This window comes from Chiloscyllium punctatum, chromosome 16 (assembly GCF_047496795.1).
Source record: "Chiloscyllium punctatum isolate Juve2018m chromosome 16, sChiPun1.3, whole genome shotgun sequence".
NCBI lineage: Eukaryota > Metazoa > Chordata > Chondrichthyes > Orectolobiformes > Hemiscylliidae > Chiloscyllium > Chiloscyllium punctatum.
In genome coordinates, this window is record NC_092754.1 from 74,138,998 (window position 1) to 74,156,045 (window position 17,048).

General features: G+C 44.5%; 1 long non-coding RNA gene across 1 annotated transcript; it reads right to left on the bottom strand.

Moving 5' to 3' along the window:
* Positions 1-1,951: 1,951 nt before the first annotated feature.
* LOC140486871 (uncharacterized) lies at positions 1,952-12,913 on the bottom strand. Its single transcript, XR_011962655.1, has 3 exons — positions 12,875-12,913; positions 4,435-4,541; positions 1,952-1,976 (listed from the first exon to the last, which is right to left on the bottom strand). It is a non-coding gene; the product is annotated as an uncharacterized lncRNA (long non-coding RNA).
* Positions 12,914-17,048: the final 4,135 nt, after the last annotated feature.

The window sequence follows — 17,048 nt, forward strand, 5'->3', positions numbered from 1 at the left end:
GTGGCACAGTGGCTCAATGGTTAGCAATGCTACCTCTCAGCGCCAGGAACACAGGCTCAATTCCTGTATTGTGTGACTGTCCATGTGGAGTTTGCATATTCGTCCCCATGACAGCGTGGGTTCCTCCAGGTGCTCCCGTTTCCTCCCACAATCCACAGATGTACAGGGTAGGTGAACTGGCCGTGCTCAATTGCCCACAGTGTTCAGGGATGATTGGGTTGAGTGAATTAGTCAGGGGTAAATATAGAGCAAAAGGGTAGGGGAATGGGATTCTAATAGGAAAAAAAACATTTGGACCCGTATATCAATAGGGAATGCTAGGATGGACTTGGACCAAGTGGAGGCAGGTGCGATTAGTTCAGTTCGAATTTATGGTCGACACGGACTGGTTGGACCACAGGGTCTGTGTCGATGCCGTATAATTATATGACTTGTTGTCTCTGTAAATTCCTCTATGCTTGGAACTCTCCCTATCAGTGCCACCTCATCCAGCCTTACAAATCCTCCTCATCTCTATAATTCCTTTCCAGCCGCAAAATCAAAAAAACCTCTATCACAAATCTCTCTATCTCTGTAACATCCTCCATCCTCACAATCCTTTCCAACTTGCATCTCCTCCAGCTTCATTATACTCCCCATGTCTAATCCCCTCCAGTCTCTCAAAGCTCTGCTTTTTGTGCCTTTCATTATTTCCAGCTTTCAGGATGCCCAATGTTTATTTCTCACTTGATAATAGCCCTTTACAATTCCTGCGCTGAGCTTCTGAATTTGCTTTTAAACCTCTGTGTCTCACTTTCCTTCCAGAAATATCGACCAATCACGTGTCATCTATTCTAGTATCACTTTTTCTGACTAGATGTCCAACGGAGCCTGTCATATTCCTATAATAAACATCTCAGCGGTCTACAGATCAGAAAAAGGCTCTGGTGGTCCATCGGGTCTGTGAGAAAGAAAACTACCACCGAACTATCCTCATTTATTTTCCAGTACTTGTGGAAAAGTGTCATCTATCATGGCATAGCAAGTGCACACTAAATACATCTCAAATGTTTTGGGGATTTGTGTCTCCCACCCTCACAGACAGTGAGGTTTAGTGCAACTGTTGCTCGATGATGACATCACCCACAGGAACACAGAGCAGCTGGGTCTGTGCAAACCAGAGATCGCCCACACATTGGGAAGGATGGCAGGGTCCCTGAGAGGGGGCACAGGAGAGTTACCAGGATGGTTCAAGGAATGGGGGATTTTAGTTGCAGGGACATAGGTGTTGTTAATACATATCAAGAATATCCATCTATAATAGATGGACTCTCATTCTCAACCTCTCCCCTTGCCTGGGCTGTGGTAACCTTCAGTTTAAACCACCACCAGACATCTCTCCCTAATGAGAGAGCAGCCCTATGGTCTGGTAGGACAATGCTGACTTTACGTTTCACACACTGATGCCACTGTGCATCGGGGGTGGAGAGAGGGAATGCTGAAGGTGGTGGATGGGACACCACTCAGGCACGGTGCTTTGTCCTGGAGGATGTTCGCTTTCTTTAATACTGTTGAGGGCTGCACAGATGAAGGCAAGTGGAGAATGTTCCAACACGATCCTGATGTGTGCCTTATTGAGAGCAAACAGATATTGGGGAATCAGGGGTTTGGGAAAACTGAGGTGTTCTCCTTGTAGCAAAGGAAATTGAGGGGAGCTGAGAGACAAGTGCTTACAAAACATATACATCAGGATCTTAAACCTTGCACTCATCAACTCATCATAAATGGATTACTGGACACATATTGAAGATTTTGGGGAGATCTATTGACAGGACGGTTTGATTCAAAGGAGAATTTTTATGCAGAAAATGGAATTGAGCTGGAACAAAATACTCACACACAGTGCAAACATCCAGGTCCTGATGAATGGAGTAATTCAATCAGAGTTTGGCGTTACAATTACTGAGACTGCCATCTGGATATCCACCTGTAGTATCCTGTAATACAAGTTTATAAAATCTGTCACTGTCAGGTCAGGTTAGAAACTCACACCATCCCCTCCTCCTGGTCCAGGATGACTGTACACATTACCCCTTGTGCAGACCAGCAGTCAGTTCATGGGGAAATCTGTGTGGGTTTCTATGAGTTTCCACCTTGGGACATCATGTGACTGAACAGGGCAGATCTTTGACACATGGGACAGAATGTTCCAAGAGTCAGTGAGATGCGGACAGCAGGATTTTCTTCCTTTTCTTTCCTTCCGTGCTGCCACTTTGCCTCATCAATAAGATATGGGGGGGGGGGGGGGGAGGGGGGGTGAAAGTCTCATGCAGCTTGATGGGCAAGTTGCCTCCATTCTCACCAAGGGGCAGCAAGATCCTCCCAGTCACTCCAAAGAGTCTCTCTGAAAAGACAGCAACTCAGCATGCTTCCCACTGTCCGGTGCTCCCTGGAAAGATTTAGAAGAATGAGGGGGGGGGGGGGGTGAATCTCCGAGAAAATGTAGACCAGTAAACTTCCAAAAGGATTATAAACAGTTTACAGAGAGGGATTCGGAGAAGTGGACAAGTTGGTCAATGGAGCATAACTTGGGATAATGTGAAGTTGTTCATTTTGGAGGAGGTAATAAAAGAACAGAGGACTATTTAAATGGTGGAAACTGTAGAAACCTGCAACACAAAAGGGACCGGGGGAAACTGTGCAGGAAACACAGAAAGCTAGCACACAGTTACAACAGGTCATCAGGAAGGGGAATGGAATATTATTCCTGATTCCAGGGGATTTGCAGTATAAGAGATTGGAATATATACCTGAGAGCCACTTTATATAGTGCGAGTGAGACCACATATGGAGTAATGAGAGACGTTTTGGTCCCTTTATTTAAGGAAATACATCACTTCATCGGAGGCATTTAGAGAAGATTGACTGGGATGATCCCTGGTTTGCAGGGACTCTCTTTTAAGAAAAGGCTGAAGAAGTTGGGACTTGACTCACTGGATTTGGGGGAGAATGAGAGGGGATCTTATTGAAACATATAGACTTATTAAGGGGTATGACAGGGTAAATACTGAGAGGATGTGTCCCATCATGAGGGAACCTAGAACCAGATTCTGGGTCAGTTGCAGAATCAAGGGTTCTGTTTTAGATTTGTCAATTTTAATGCAAATCAGACATGGGTAAGGGGTTTCAGTCGCAATGGAGCTGGGGTGAGGTGGAGAATAGCAACATTTTAGAGATTGGAATTCCTGGTGTTTGCAATTGTGTAGATGTCTGATCAGAAGGTCACCTTGGGGTCAGAATATGAGCGCAATATTGTGAAGTTCTGCCTCAGGCATTTCCCAGTAAGAGGGAGGGGCTCAGCAGTAAGGGAAAGTAATTTGTAATAGCTACTGAAGGCAATGGGTTTAACCATTGCAGTGTTTCATTGGAGGAAATTGCAGCCAATCGAGTTGTAGGCGTGTGGAAAGCAGCTTAATGAATGAGGAACAGTGGAGCAATGGAGAGGGATGAAAGGGAGAGAGAGCTGGGCATTGTCAGTGTACATGGGAAACCAATACAATGTCACCTCCTGGCAGTATGTAGGTGAGATAAAGGAAGGAACAAAGATAGATCCTGGATGAACACCACATATGAGGAATTCAGAAAGGAAAGGGAGAGTGGAGATGGAGCAGGATTTTCCAACAACCGTGAGGTCAAATATTATTTCTTAGCAGAATTGGAGAGAAGGACAAAACCAGAAAAGACAGACAGAACAAGGAACAATATTTGTGAATCGGTGAGGGGGAGTGATGAGGAGGAGCCCGACTCCAAAACTGCTATTTCTACATCAGTGACATCACCCAACTCCACCCTAGTCTCAGCTCATTTACTGAAATACTAGTCCATCCCTGTGTTATCTCCAGACTTCGTTATCCAAACACAGTCCTGGCCAGCCTCCCACATTCAACTTACTTATAAGCTCAAGAGTATCTAAAACCCTACTGCCCAAGTGCTCACTTGTACCAAAACTTGTTGATTCATCAAAAGGCTCCTATTTACGAGCAACAATTTAAAATTCTCTCGCTTAATATAATTCCTGGCTGTGAACATCCCTGTCTCCCTGCACCACACAACCTGTAAGATCTCGACAACTCATTTTCTTTCAGACTCCCAAAGATGCATTTATTCATTGCTTCACCTGTCTGGCTACTTCAACAGTTGCCAAGGCAACACGGTCTGGAATTCGCACCCTGACCCTCTCAGACCTGCTTTCCTCCTTTAAGGTATTCCTGAAAACCTGCTTATTTGGCAATACTTTTGATCACCTGACCTAATATCCCCATCTGTGGCCTTATGTCAGAAATTCTCAATTTCTGTGAAATTATAAAAATGATAAAAATACAAACTGTTGTTAATTTGCACACACATTGTCAACTCTTCACTGTCGCTGAGTGAATAATCTGTAACATCTCTTACCCAAGTTAATTGTGGGAGCACATTCACCACACGAACTGCAGCTGTACAAAGAAGTCAAACATCACCCTCTCCACAGGTAATGGGACTCTGGCATTAATCACTGGTGTCTGTGGAGAGAGAAACACATAGTTGATATTTCAGGGAGTGCTAAATACATTACAGGAAGTGAGAATGTTGCAGAATTTGATGGTCAGAAATGGAAGGAAAATGCACTCTTTTGTTGAAAAAAAGAATTATTCACTGTCAAAGATACTGTGGAAAATTTAGTCCATTGAGAGAACAGCACATTATCAGGGGTTGGGCAGCAGAGGAAAATTAACTTACAAAAGGTCTGTGAAAGTAACAGTAAAACACTAAACAAGCCAAACAGCCTGTGCCCAAAGACTTTAACTCCCCTTCCCGCTCCACCAAAGATATGTAGGTCCTGGGCCATCTCTGCCGCCAAATCCCAGGCATCTGATGCCTGGACGAAGAACGCCTCATCATCTGTGTTCAGATCCTCCAATCACATGGGATCAAAGTGGATTTCATCAGTTTCCTCATTTCCACTCCACCCACCTTATCCCAGATCCAGCCTTCCAACTCGGCACTGCCCTTTTGACCTGTCCTACGTTTCCATCTTCCTTCCCACCAATCGGCTGCTGCCTGACCTGCTGTACGTTTCTAGCATCACACTCTTTGACATTGAAAACATCCTGACTCTGAAACTGTGTAAATCCTGCCCGATCACTCCCTGCCAAGGAAGGCTGCGCATGCGTCCCCCGACAGCTTGCCCCTCTCAAAGTTGGCAGCCACGCACACGTGTCCCGTGGATCACTGCCCCCAATAAAGATGGCGACGATCACTCACGCCTTTCACCATTTGAAGCATTTTCCCGTTTGCCACAAACACGGGCCTGGGATTTTCAAATTTGTGTTTTCCGATGTGCACTAAGTTCTGTAAAACGTCTCAGCCTGTTCCATTAAAATTTCCTTCTCTTCCTGGTCAATATGTCTTTCCTTAACCATGCCCTGCACCTTCACACATTTCCAATGCCTTGGTCACAACATCACAGTGCTGCCAGTGAAGCTTATCACGTGGTATCACTTTATTCCTGATGAAGGGCTTTTGCCCGAAACGTCAATTTCGCTGCTCCTTGGATGCTGCCTGAATTGCGGTGCTCTTCCAGCACCACTAATCCAGAAGCTTATCACATGGTTGAGTGTAGCCACGCCCCTCATTCACTCAGACCAACCGGCAGTACCTTGTCTTCCAGCCCCATCCCCATCCTCTTATTGGTCCTGCACTGAGATCAATCACCAGAGGCCATTTGTGGGCTCGAGCATGCTCAGTGCTTCCTGCTTTTGCTGCTGTTCATCAGGTATAAGAGAGAGCGTTCATTCCTGTTTCTCCTAATGTCAGACATGAACAACAACGACCTGCATTGGATGGAGCCTTTCACACTGACAATTCTCCTAAAGTGCTTCACGAATGCTGGAAACATTGATTAAAGAGAACAACTTTAAGATACATCTTTGAGGAGTACAGAGGGGGTTGGGAAGGATATTGAAGAGGTTTTTAGATCAGACAAACCGTCTAAAGAGCAACCCACCCAGACCCATTCCCCTACATCTAACACTACGGGCAATTTAGCACGGCCAATTCACCTAACCTGTACATGTTTGGACTGTGGGAGGAAACTGGAGCACCCGGAGGAAACCCACGCAGACACTGGGAGAATGTGCAAACTCCACACAGACAGTTGCCTGGGGTGGGAATAGAACCCGGATCTCTGGCGCTGAGAGACGGCAGTGATAACCACTATGCCACCGTGCTGTCCTCTGCAGCTCCAATCATGGAGTGATGTCTGTGGAGAACAGCTGACAACGGAGACAGTTAGTGTCTAACCATAGTTTAGCAACCCCATGTCCTCGCCCCCCTACCCCACACCCCAGTCCTTGTTCTCACAGCATGTCATTACACATTACCTAAGGTTAGCCACTAACAGTTTCCATTACCAGCTAGTCGCCCTCCCCCAGCCAGATCGTTATCCACTCCTTTATCCAACCCTTCTTCTCGCTCTGTCCCCACCTATGCTTTACTCCTTACATCTTCCCCTAAACCCTACCTGCTGCATATAAACCAACATTTTTTCTCTCAGTATCAGTTCTGAGGAAGGGACACCGGATCTGAAACTTTAACTCTGATTTTTCATTCCAGATCCTGCCAGACCTGCGGAGCTTTTCCAAAACCTCCTGGTTGTTGTTTCTGATTTACATCTCCTGCAGTTCTTTTGGTTCTAATTTACCGGGAGTTTGTAATTCAGGTCCCACAGCCTCTGTCCCAGTGTCTGCTGTCTCTCCCAACCCCAAACAGTGACACGACACCTGCACAGCTCATGGACATGCGTCATCTTGCTGGCCACACCCCCTCATTCACTCCCATTGGCTGGAGGACCACACAGACTCTCCTCCCATTGTCTGGAGCTGCCGTCAATCAGCCGGGCCCCATTGTGATGAGTGGAGGGCTAATCCCACTGTCTGCCCTGGGATGAACTTCATCATTCAGAGTGAATGGGGCAGTATCACAGAGCACAGGACCTGGGGGCTATTCAGCCCATTGGGGCTGTACTCTCTCCCTCTGGAGATGCTGCAAATATGTCCCAATTCCCCTCCTATTTGCCCACAGCCCCCCAAATCTTTCCTTAAAAATTAAAATTCCAAGTCTCTTTCAGAATACCTGCTGAATCTGTGTCGTTCAGAAAGTTCCAGTTGCTCAGAACTTACTGAGTGCAATAATGTTCACATTTTCACTTTGTATTATTTGCCAATTACTTGAAAGTAGTTACTAAAAGTTGTGACAGTTAACAATTCCTCTCTCTCTCTGCAAATTCAAGACCTTGGAACCAAATCTGCACCTGGTCAAAATCACTGCTTCACCTTCTCAGCTCCAAGCACAATTATCTGTGCTGCAGCTTGCTCTCCACAAAAGAGGAACGCATCTTTGTTTATTAACGTCGTAGACATATACAGCACAGAAACAGAACTTCGGTCCAATTCATCCATGCCAACTAGGAATCCTAAACTACTGAAGTCCCATTTGCCAGCTATTGGCCTGTATCCATCAAAACCCTTCCTGTTCACGTACCCAATCGGATGCCTTTTAAATGTTGTGATTTTATCAGCCTCCACTACTTCATCTGGCAGCTCATTCCATACATACACCACACTCAGCTTGAAAACGTTGGCCTTAGATTCCTTTTAAATAGTTGCCTTCTCAACCATGTGCTCTAGTTTTGGAGCTACCTAACCTCAGGATAAAGAACCCCGTCTGCTCACCTTATCCATGCCCCTCGTGATTTTATAAATCTCCATGAAGTCACCTCTCAGTCTTGGACTCTCCAGGGAAATTAACCCCAGCCTATTCAGCCTCTCCCTGTAGCCCAAATCCTCCAAACCTGGCAACGTTTTTGTAAATCTTGTCCGAACCTTTACACATTTCACAACATCCTTCCCAGAACAGGGAAATTCAAACAAAAAACAGAATTCGAGAAGTGGCTTAATCAATGTCTTTTAAATGTTGTAATTGTACTCTCACTCCTTCCCTTGGCAGCTCACTCCAAACATGCACTGCCCTCAAACTGTCCAACTCTGGCAAAGTCCTTGCAAACATTTTCTGAAATGTTTCAAGTTTCACAACATCATTCCTGGAACAGGGAGATTGGAACTGAAAACAGAATTCCAGAAGGGCCTTAATCAATGTACTGTACAGCCACAACATGACGGAGAGCATAACAAACGCTGCATTCACTCCCTTACCTATCTGTGACTCTACTTTCAAGGAACTATGAACCTGCACTCCAAGGTCTCTTTGTTCAGCAACACTCCCCAGGACCTTACCAGTCAGTGGATAAGTCCTGCCCTGATTTGGCCTTTCCAAAATCCAACAGCCAACATTTATCTAAATTGAACTCTATCTGCCATTCCTTGCTCCACTGGCCCATCTGATCAAGATCCTGTTGTATTCTGAACTAACCTTCTTCGCTGCCCACTACACCTCCAATTTTGGTGTCTTGTGTAAAGCTACTAACCATACCTCATATTCACATCCAAGTCATTTATTTAAGGACCCAATAATCGATCCTTGTAGCACACTGCTGCTCACAGTCCTCCAGACCACAAAGCAAACCTCCATCATCACCCTCTGTCTCCTACCATTAAGACAGTTTTGTACCCAATGGCTTGTTCTCCCTTCATTCCATGTTATGTAACCATGCTAACCAGTCTGCTTTGTGGAACCTTGTTGAATGTCCATATAAACAATGTTCACAGCCTGGTTTAATCAATTTTCTTTGTCACTTCAAAACATTCAGTCAAGTTAGTGAGACACGATTGTGCACGTACAAAGCCACATTGACAACAGGAGAAAGTGAGGACTGCAGATGCTGGAGATCAGAGCTGAAGATGTGTTGTTGGAAAAGCGCAGGTTAACAGCATCCAAGGAACAGGAGAATCGACGTTTCGAGAAGGGCTGATGCCCGAAACGTCGATTCTCCTGTTCTTTGGATGCTGCCTGACCTGCTGCGCTTTTCCAGCAACACATTTTCAGCTCCACATTGACAACAGCAAATGATTATTCCTTACTTTTCCAAATAGATCGATATCCTGTCCCTCAGAATCCCTTCCAACAACTTGCCTGCCACTGACTTCAGGCTCACTATTCTCTTGTTCCATGGCCTCTCCTTACCAACTTTTTAAAATAATGGCATCTCACCTGTCACTATCAATGATACAAATACCTCAGGAGAGGCCCAACAATCACTTCCCTAGATTTCCAGAAAGTTCCGGGATACATCTGATCAGGTCCCAGGGCTTCATCCACCTTGATGCGATTCAAGACATCCAGTGACACCTCCACTGTAACATGGATACTTTTCAAGTTCTCTCTGTTTATTTCTCCAACCTCTCGAGCTTCCATATTTTTCTCCAGTAAAAAGGACGTGAAATATTCGCATATCTTTCCCACCCCCGGTGGTTCCATAGACAGCCTCGTTAACCTTTAAGGGGTCCTATTCTCTGGTCCAGTTCATCTTTTGTCTGAGATATATTTGTTTAATCTCTTTGATTTCTACTTAAACCATTTCCTGAAGCTATTTCATGTCTAACAGCATCAGCAGCAAGCAACAGAGCTAAACGATCCCACAACCAATGGAACAGATCGGAGCTCTGCAGTTCTGTCACACCCAATTATGAACGGTGATGGACATTTAAACAACTTACTGGAGGAAGCATCACAGATATCCCCACCCTTACTGATGGAGGAGCCTCACACCCATGCACCAGATAAGATGACAGCATTTGCAGCAATCTGCAGCCAGAAGTGCAAAGTGGGATGATCCATCTTAGCCTTCTCCAGTGGTTTCCAACATCACAGATGTGAGTTCTAAGCCAGTTTGATTCAGTTTGAATAACATCAAGAAATGGTTTAATAGTGCAAAGACTACGGGCCCTGCCAATATTCTGGCAATAATACTGATGGTTTGTGCTCCAGAACTTGCCACCCACCAAGCCGAGTACCCCTCCAGCACTGGCATCTACCGACAATGTGGAACATTGCCCAGGGATGTTCAACACAAAAACATAGGGCAATCCAACCCAGCCAATTTCCATCTATCAGTCCACACTCGATCAGCAGTAAAGCGATGGAAGATGTCATCAACAGGGCTATCAAGCAGCAGCTGCTCAGCAACAGCCAGCTGAGTGACACTCATTTTAGGCTCCACCAGGGCCACTCAGATCCCGATTGTGTTACCGCCCTGACTCACAACCTGACAACCAGCTGAATCCCAGAGGTGAGGTGAGTGTGATAACTCAGTCCCACTCCAACACTACTATTTCTAGCTGTGTCTACCCTTGTCTCAGCTCATATACTCTCATCTACCTTGTGTTATCTCCAGACTTCAGTATCCAAACATACTCCTGGCCAGCTTCCCACATTCAATCTCCCTGTAATCTTAAGAAAAACTAAATCTCTGCTGCCCAAGTACTCCCTCGTACCAAAACTTGTTGAACCATCAAAAGGCTCCTATTCATAATCAACAACATACAGCCACAGAGATGTACAGTATGGAAACAGATCCTTCAATCCAACCCGTCCATGCTGACCAGATATTCCAACCCAATTCCGTCTCACCTGCCAGCATCCGGCCCACATCCCTCAATTTAAAATTCTCACCCTTGATTTAATTCCTGGTTGTGATCATCCCTAGCTCACCGCATCACACATCCTTGAAGACCTCGACAACCCATCCTGTTCGAGACTCCCAATGACCTGTTAACTTATTACTTCACCTGTGAGGCTGCTTTTACAGTTGCCAAAGCAACATTTTCTGAAATTTGCAGACAAAACCTCTAAGGTCTGCTTTCCTCCTTTAAGACATTCCTCAAAGCCTGCTTATTTGGCAATGCTTTTGGTCACCTTACCTAATATCATCCTTCTCTGACCTTATGTCTAAAGTTCCCAATAATATTTTTGTGAAATTATAAGCAGGATAATAAAACTACAAACTGTTCTTGATGTGGACATTACCTTCAAATCATCACTATTGCTGTAATGAATACTCTAATGTCTCTTACCCAAACACATTGTGGGAGCACCTTCACCACACAAACTGCAGCTGTAAAAGAAAGTCAAACATCACCCTCTCCACAAGCAACAGGGTTTTGGCATTAATCACTGGTATCTGTGGAAGGAGAAACACAGTTGATGTTTCAGGGAGTGCAAAACAGATTACAGGGAATGAAAATGGTGCAGAATGTGATCGTCAGAAACGGAAGGAAAATACACTTGCTTATTGGAAAAATGAATTCTTGACTGACAAAGATTTTCCAGAAAAAATTAATATGCAGCACATGCTCAGGGGCTGGGCGGCAGAGAAAAATTAACTTACAAAAATGTCTGTAAAAGTCATCGTAAAATACTTAACAGACCAAAAATACACCCATTGTTCGGTACTGAGCAAGCTAGATATTGACAAAGTGGTCATAAGGGAGCCCAGAGATGAAGCAAAGCAGTATAAGCTGTTATGATCCTACAGTCATCGAGATTTATAGCACCGACACAGACCCTTCGGTTTAAGTCATCCATGCCAACCAGGTATCCGAACCTAATCTATTCCCATTTGCCAGCACTTGGCCCACATCCCTGTAAACGCTTCCCAATCATATCATGTGTCTATTTAGATGCCTTCAACAAGTTTTAATTGTACTAGCCTCCACCACTTCCTCTGGCAGCTCATTCCACTCACTGCATGAAAGAGTTGCCCTTTAGCCCCCTTTGAATTTTTGCCCCGTTCACCCTAAAGCAATGTCCTCCACTTTTGGAGACCACTACTCCAGGGAAAACACCTTGTTCATTTACTCTGTTCATGCTCCTCATGATTGTATAAACCTCCATAACATCACCGCTCAGCCTATGGCACTCCAGGGAAAACAGCCCCAGCCTTTTATGCCTCATCCTGTAGCTCAAATCCTCCAACCCTAACAACATCCTTGTAAGTCTTTTTTGAAACCTTTCAAGTTTCACAGCACCCTTCTGATAGGAGGCAGGCCAGAATTGCACACAATATTCCAAAAGTGGCCTAACGAATGTCCTGAACAGCAACATGACCTCCCACATCCTATACTCAATGCTCTAAGCAATAAAGGAGAATATACTGAACACCTTCTTCATCATCCTATCTACCTGCAACTTGAATTGCAAGGACTATTAATCTGCAGTCCAAGGTCTCTTTATTCCGCAAGCGTCTCCAGGGCTTTGCCATTCAGTGTATAAGTCCTGGGCTGAAAAACGTGTTGCTGGAAAAGCACAGCAGGTCAGACAGCAACCAGAGATCAGAAGAATCGACATTTCGGGCATGAGCCCTTCTTCAGGAATCCTGAAGAAGGGCTCATGCCCGAAATGTCGATTCTCCTGATCTTTGAATGCTGCTTGACCTGCTGTGATTTTCCAGCAACCCGTTTTTCAGCTCTGATCTCCAGCATCTGCAGTCTTCACTTTCCCCTAGTGTAGAAGTCCTGCCGTGACTTGCTTATCAAAAACGCAGCACCTCACATTTATCTAAATTCATCCGTATCTGATCAATATCTCACTGTAACCTGAGGTAACCTTCTTCACTATGCACAATACCTCCAATTTTGAATGACATGCAAACTCAGTTACAATAGCAAGTCATTTAAATGAATGACGAAACAAATCCAGAAATAAACATCCATTTCTCTGAGTTTGAATGTGCTCTGTGGAAATCCTGCCCAATGACTCTGTACCAGAGAAAGGCTGCACATGCGCCTGGCTGCACCTTGCCCCCTACAAAGATGGCGTCGCGCACGTGTCTAGTGAATCGTTGCCCCAAATAAAGATGGCGGCGCTCACTCAGACCTGCGGCCACACTGAGGCAATTCACCGTTTACTCCAAACACGGGACCGGGACGTTCAAATTTGTGTTTTCCGACGTGCACAACATGTTTGTAAAACCTCTCCGCTCATAGCAACACAGTTTTTCTCCCGTTTCCATCTGTTTGTTTATTTCTTTCCTTCCCGTATCCTTTCGCTCCAGAACTTCCCGAGCATCCATTACAGTGACTCTCCGCTGCACGCGAGGGTGATCACGTGGTTTAGTCTAGTTCTGCCCCTCGTTCACTTTGATTGGTTGGAGGACCAACCTCCCGCCAGGTCCTTCAGCTCCGCCCACCGTCCTTTCATTGGTCCGGAGCTGACATCAATCACCCGGGGGTCCCTTTGTTGGCTAGAGCATCCGTAGTGCGTCCTGCTTTTACTGATATGTTGGGTAAAGGGATGGGAGAGTTTACTGAGGGGAAGGATCCCTTTGTGCGAGCTCTGCAGTAGATTTCCTGTATTCATGGAGGAAATTGCCTTCCTACTCATGACCTGTGATTGATGAATCAATGCCATCTGAACCAGTACATAAACACACCATTTTCACAACATCTGAGATGTTCAGCACAATGTATCACACTCTTCTTTGGAGATAAAAAAAAAGCATGAAATGGAGCCTCAAGGAATTGGAGCAGGAGGAGGGCATTCATCTACTCCAGCTTGTTCCCCCATTCTATCAGATCATGGCTGGGCAAACCCAGACCTCAACACCTCTTTTATGCTTGATCCGCATAGCCCTTAACTGCTCAATGTTTCAAAAATCTATCTGCCCTCATTTAGAATAATTTGAGATAGAAACATAAATTCCCTACTGTATGGAAACAGGCCCTTCGGCCCAACAAGCCACACTGACCCTCTGAAGAGTAACCCAGCCAGATCCATTCCCCTACCACATTTAATTTTCACAATTGTTTGGGCGAGAAAATTCTAGCCATTCACTGAGAGAAAAAAAATCTTTACATATTTTACAAAATGAATGTTCCCTTGTGTAATGTTTGGTTTGAGACTTCATTGGTGCGAGAAGATCTCGTGTGGGTGCTTGCATTTCAGTCATAAAGTCAAAGAGATGTACAATACGGAAACAGACCCTTCGGTCCAACCTATCCATTCCGACCAGATATGTTTGTGGGCGGCACGGTGGCACAGTGGTTAGCACTGCTGCGTCACAGCACCAGAGACCTGGGTTCATTTCCCGCCTCAGGCGACTGACTGTGTGGAGTTTGCACGTTCTCCCCGTGTCTGCGTGGGTTTCCTCCAGGTGCTCCGGTTTCCTCCCACAGTCCAAAGATGTGCAGGTCAGGTGAATTGGCCATGCTAAATTGCCCGTAGTATTAGGTAAGGGGTAAATGTAGGGGTATGGGTGGGTTACGGTTCGACGGGGCTGTGTGGACTTGTTGGGCCGAAGGGCCTGTTTCCATACTGTAAGTAATCTAACCTAGTCAACATCTACCCTGTCAAGCTCCTCAGAATCTTGTTTCCATAAGATGACCCCTTATATTATGTGGGTGGCACAGTGGTTAGCACTGATGTCTCAGAGTGCCAGAGACCTGGGTTTAATTCCTGCCTCAGGTGACTCTCTGTGTGGAGTTTGCATGTTGTCTGCGTGGGTTTCCTCCGGGTGCTCTGGTATCCTCCCACAATCCAAAAAAAAGTGCAGGTTAGGTGAATTGGCAATGCTAAATTGCCTGTAGTGTTAGGTGAAGGGGTAACTGTAGAGGAATGGGTCTGGGTGGGTTGTGCTTCGGCGGATCAGTGTGGACTTGTTGCGCCAAAGGGCCTGTTTACACACTGTAAGTAATCTGTTTGCCGAGATTGTATTGAATAATGACCTAACCTGTTTAGCTATTCTTGATAGGTCGGTCTCAAAGCAGCTAGCTGAATCTTTTTTTGAATGGTCTCCAATACTGGTTTATCCCTTATTAAATATGGGAGCTAACATTGTATACAGTACTCCAAGTGAGGTCTCGGCAACAGCCAGTGTGGTTAACCAATCCTCACTCCATGCAAATACATTACCCCTGACACAGTGAGCTCCTGTATTATGCAATTAACTTTTATGTAGCACCTTATCATTTGCATTTTTAAAATCCAAATACAGAACATCATTGGATTGTCCTTTATCAGCTCTGCTTGTTATCTCCTCAATGAACTGTCGCAAATTTGTCATAGTGTCTCTTTCACAAAACCCAGTCTACCATGTTAAATGATAAGCTTTTCTAAATGTCCTGCTATTTATTACTTTAATATTCGACTCTGCCGTATTACAAAAGCAGATATTAAACTAACTAGTGTATAGTTTCCTGATTTCTGTCTGCATTCCCTTCTTGAACAGGTACATCAATCCACTGGATGCTTCCTGTCTCCCCTGATTCTGGAATATTCCAATCGATGCCTTGAATATCTCTGCAGTCAGTTGCCCTAAAAGTGTTTGATCCAGCCCATTAGGTCCTGTCTGCCTTTAGTCCTATTAGTTGGTCAATACTTTGTCCCTTGTGACAAAGACTGATATAACATTTTTCTACTCATGAGTAACTTGCTTATTTGCTACCTTTAGGATGATAACGGTATCCTCCTTCATGAAGATCAATGTAAAATATAGGTTTCAATTATCTGCTGTTTCCTTGTACCCATTATCAATTCCACAGTCAGAACCTCCAAGGGTTCGATGCTGACTTTAGATACACAATTTTTATATACCTGTACAACTCTTGCCATTCATTTTTGTTTCTTGTCAATTTAATTACATGATCAGTTTTCTCCCTTTTTCGTCATCCGCGGCTATGTCATTCTTTTCCTTGTGGGTATTGCTCTTGACTGCCTTTGTTACCCACGGGCGGTTCACCTTTCTCTTCGCGTTCTCCTTTTTGCTTCAAATAAACTTTTGCTAAGAATTATGTAAAACAAAACTCATCATATTCCAGTGACTGAGCATGTGATTTTTTTAAACATTGGAGGCCATAATGTTCTCATTGGGTTTTGCTGTTTCAAGGAAGATCTGAGATCCTCTGCAAAGGAGGTGGGAGCTGATTCACTGTTAATTTCCAAAATTAATTTAAATACTTGCAAAAAGAAATTATTTGCATTACTGTGAGAGCAGGGATCTAGCCAAATAGCTATTTTAAAAAGGTGGCACAGTTGTGATAGGTTGAATAGGGGCCTCTGATTTCAAAAGCACAATGTGATCCAAGTTGTCTTCTAATCTGTGCTGTACTAATTCTTTCTGATCGAGATGACTGGGTTGGCATGTGTGCAGGTTGTAGCAGGATCTCTGACTGCCACAAACCGATCTGGGGGAACAGCTCCTGTGTCAGTGGCAGTGCTGTTGGACTAATAGAGGCAACAACATTCAGACTTCGTGAAGCAACTGCGAACCAAGGCTGCAAACCCACAATCCAAAGAACTGCAGGTTAGGTGAATTGGTCATGCTAAATTGCCACAGTGTCCAGCGATGCACAGTTTCAGTGCATTAATCAGGGGTAAACATTGAAGAATGGGTTTGGTTGGGATACTCTTTGGACTGTTGGTGTGGATTTGTTGGGCTGAAGGGCCTGTTTCCACTACGTAGGGATTCCATGCTCTGAGTAATTTTGGGGATCTAACAGAATCCTGGTATTCAGAGGGTTCTCTGTTAGTTAAAATAGTATTGTACACTCAGCTTACATTACCTTCTGAAGCAGTTTGAGGTAGACTGCTCTGTGCAATTTTACAGAACAGATGCTCTGGAACCAATCATGGAACAGCTATTTTAGACCTGATAATATGATTGATAAATGAGCTCAATGTCAAAGACCTTTTTGGTAAGATGCAATGCAGCATGATAGAATCTAGCTTTAGGGTGAGGAATTTGGTTCTTCAACTAGTATCTAAACTTAAAGGCAGTCACAAGGGGATAAGGTAGTAGTTCGCTAAACTGGAATGGGACTATAGTTAGAATGTTGAAGCAGAAGAATACATTCAGTTATTTTATAATTCTCAACAATGTATATTAACTTGTAAAAGAAATGCACGATGAACAGCGGTACATAGCTGAGGGAATTATGAGTGACATCAAACTGAAAGAAAAGATGTACAAAACTGCAAAGATGATGGTAGACCAGAAGGTTTAAAAATTTCAAACTACCGAAGTATGAACAAAACAACAGATGGAAGATATTTTGTCCCTTGTCAGAGAGACTGTTGTA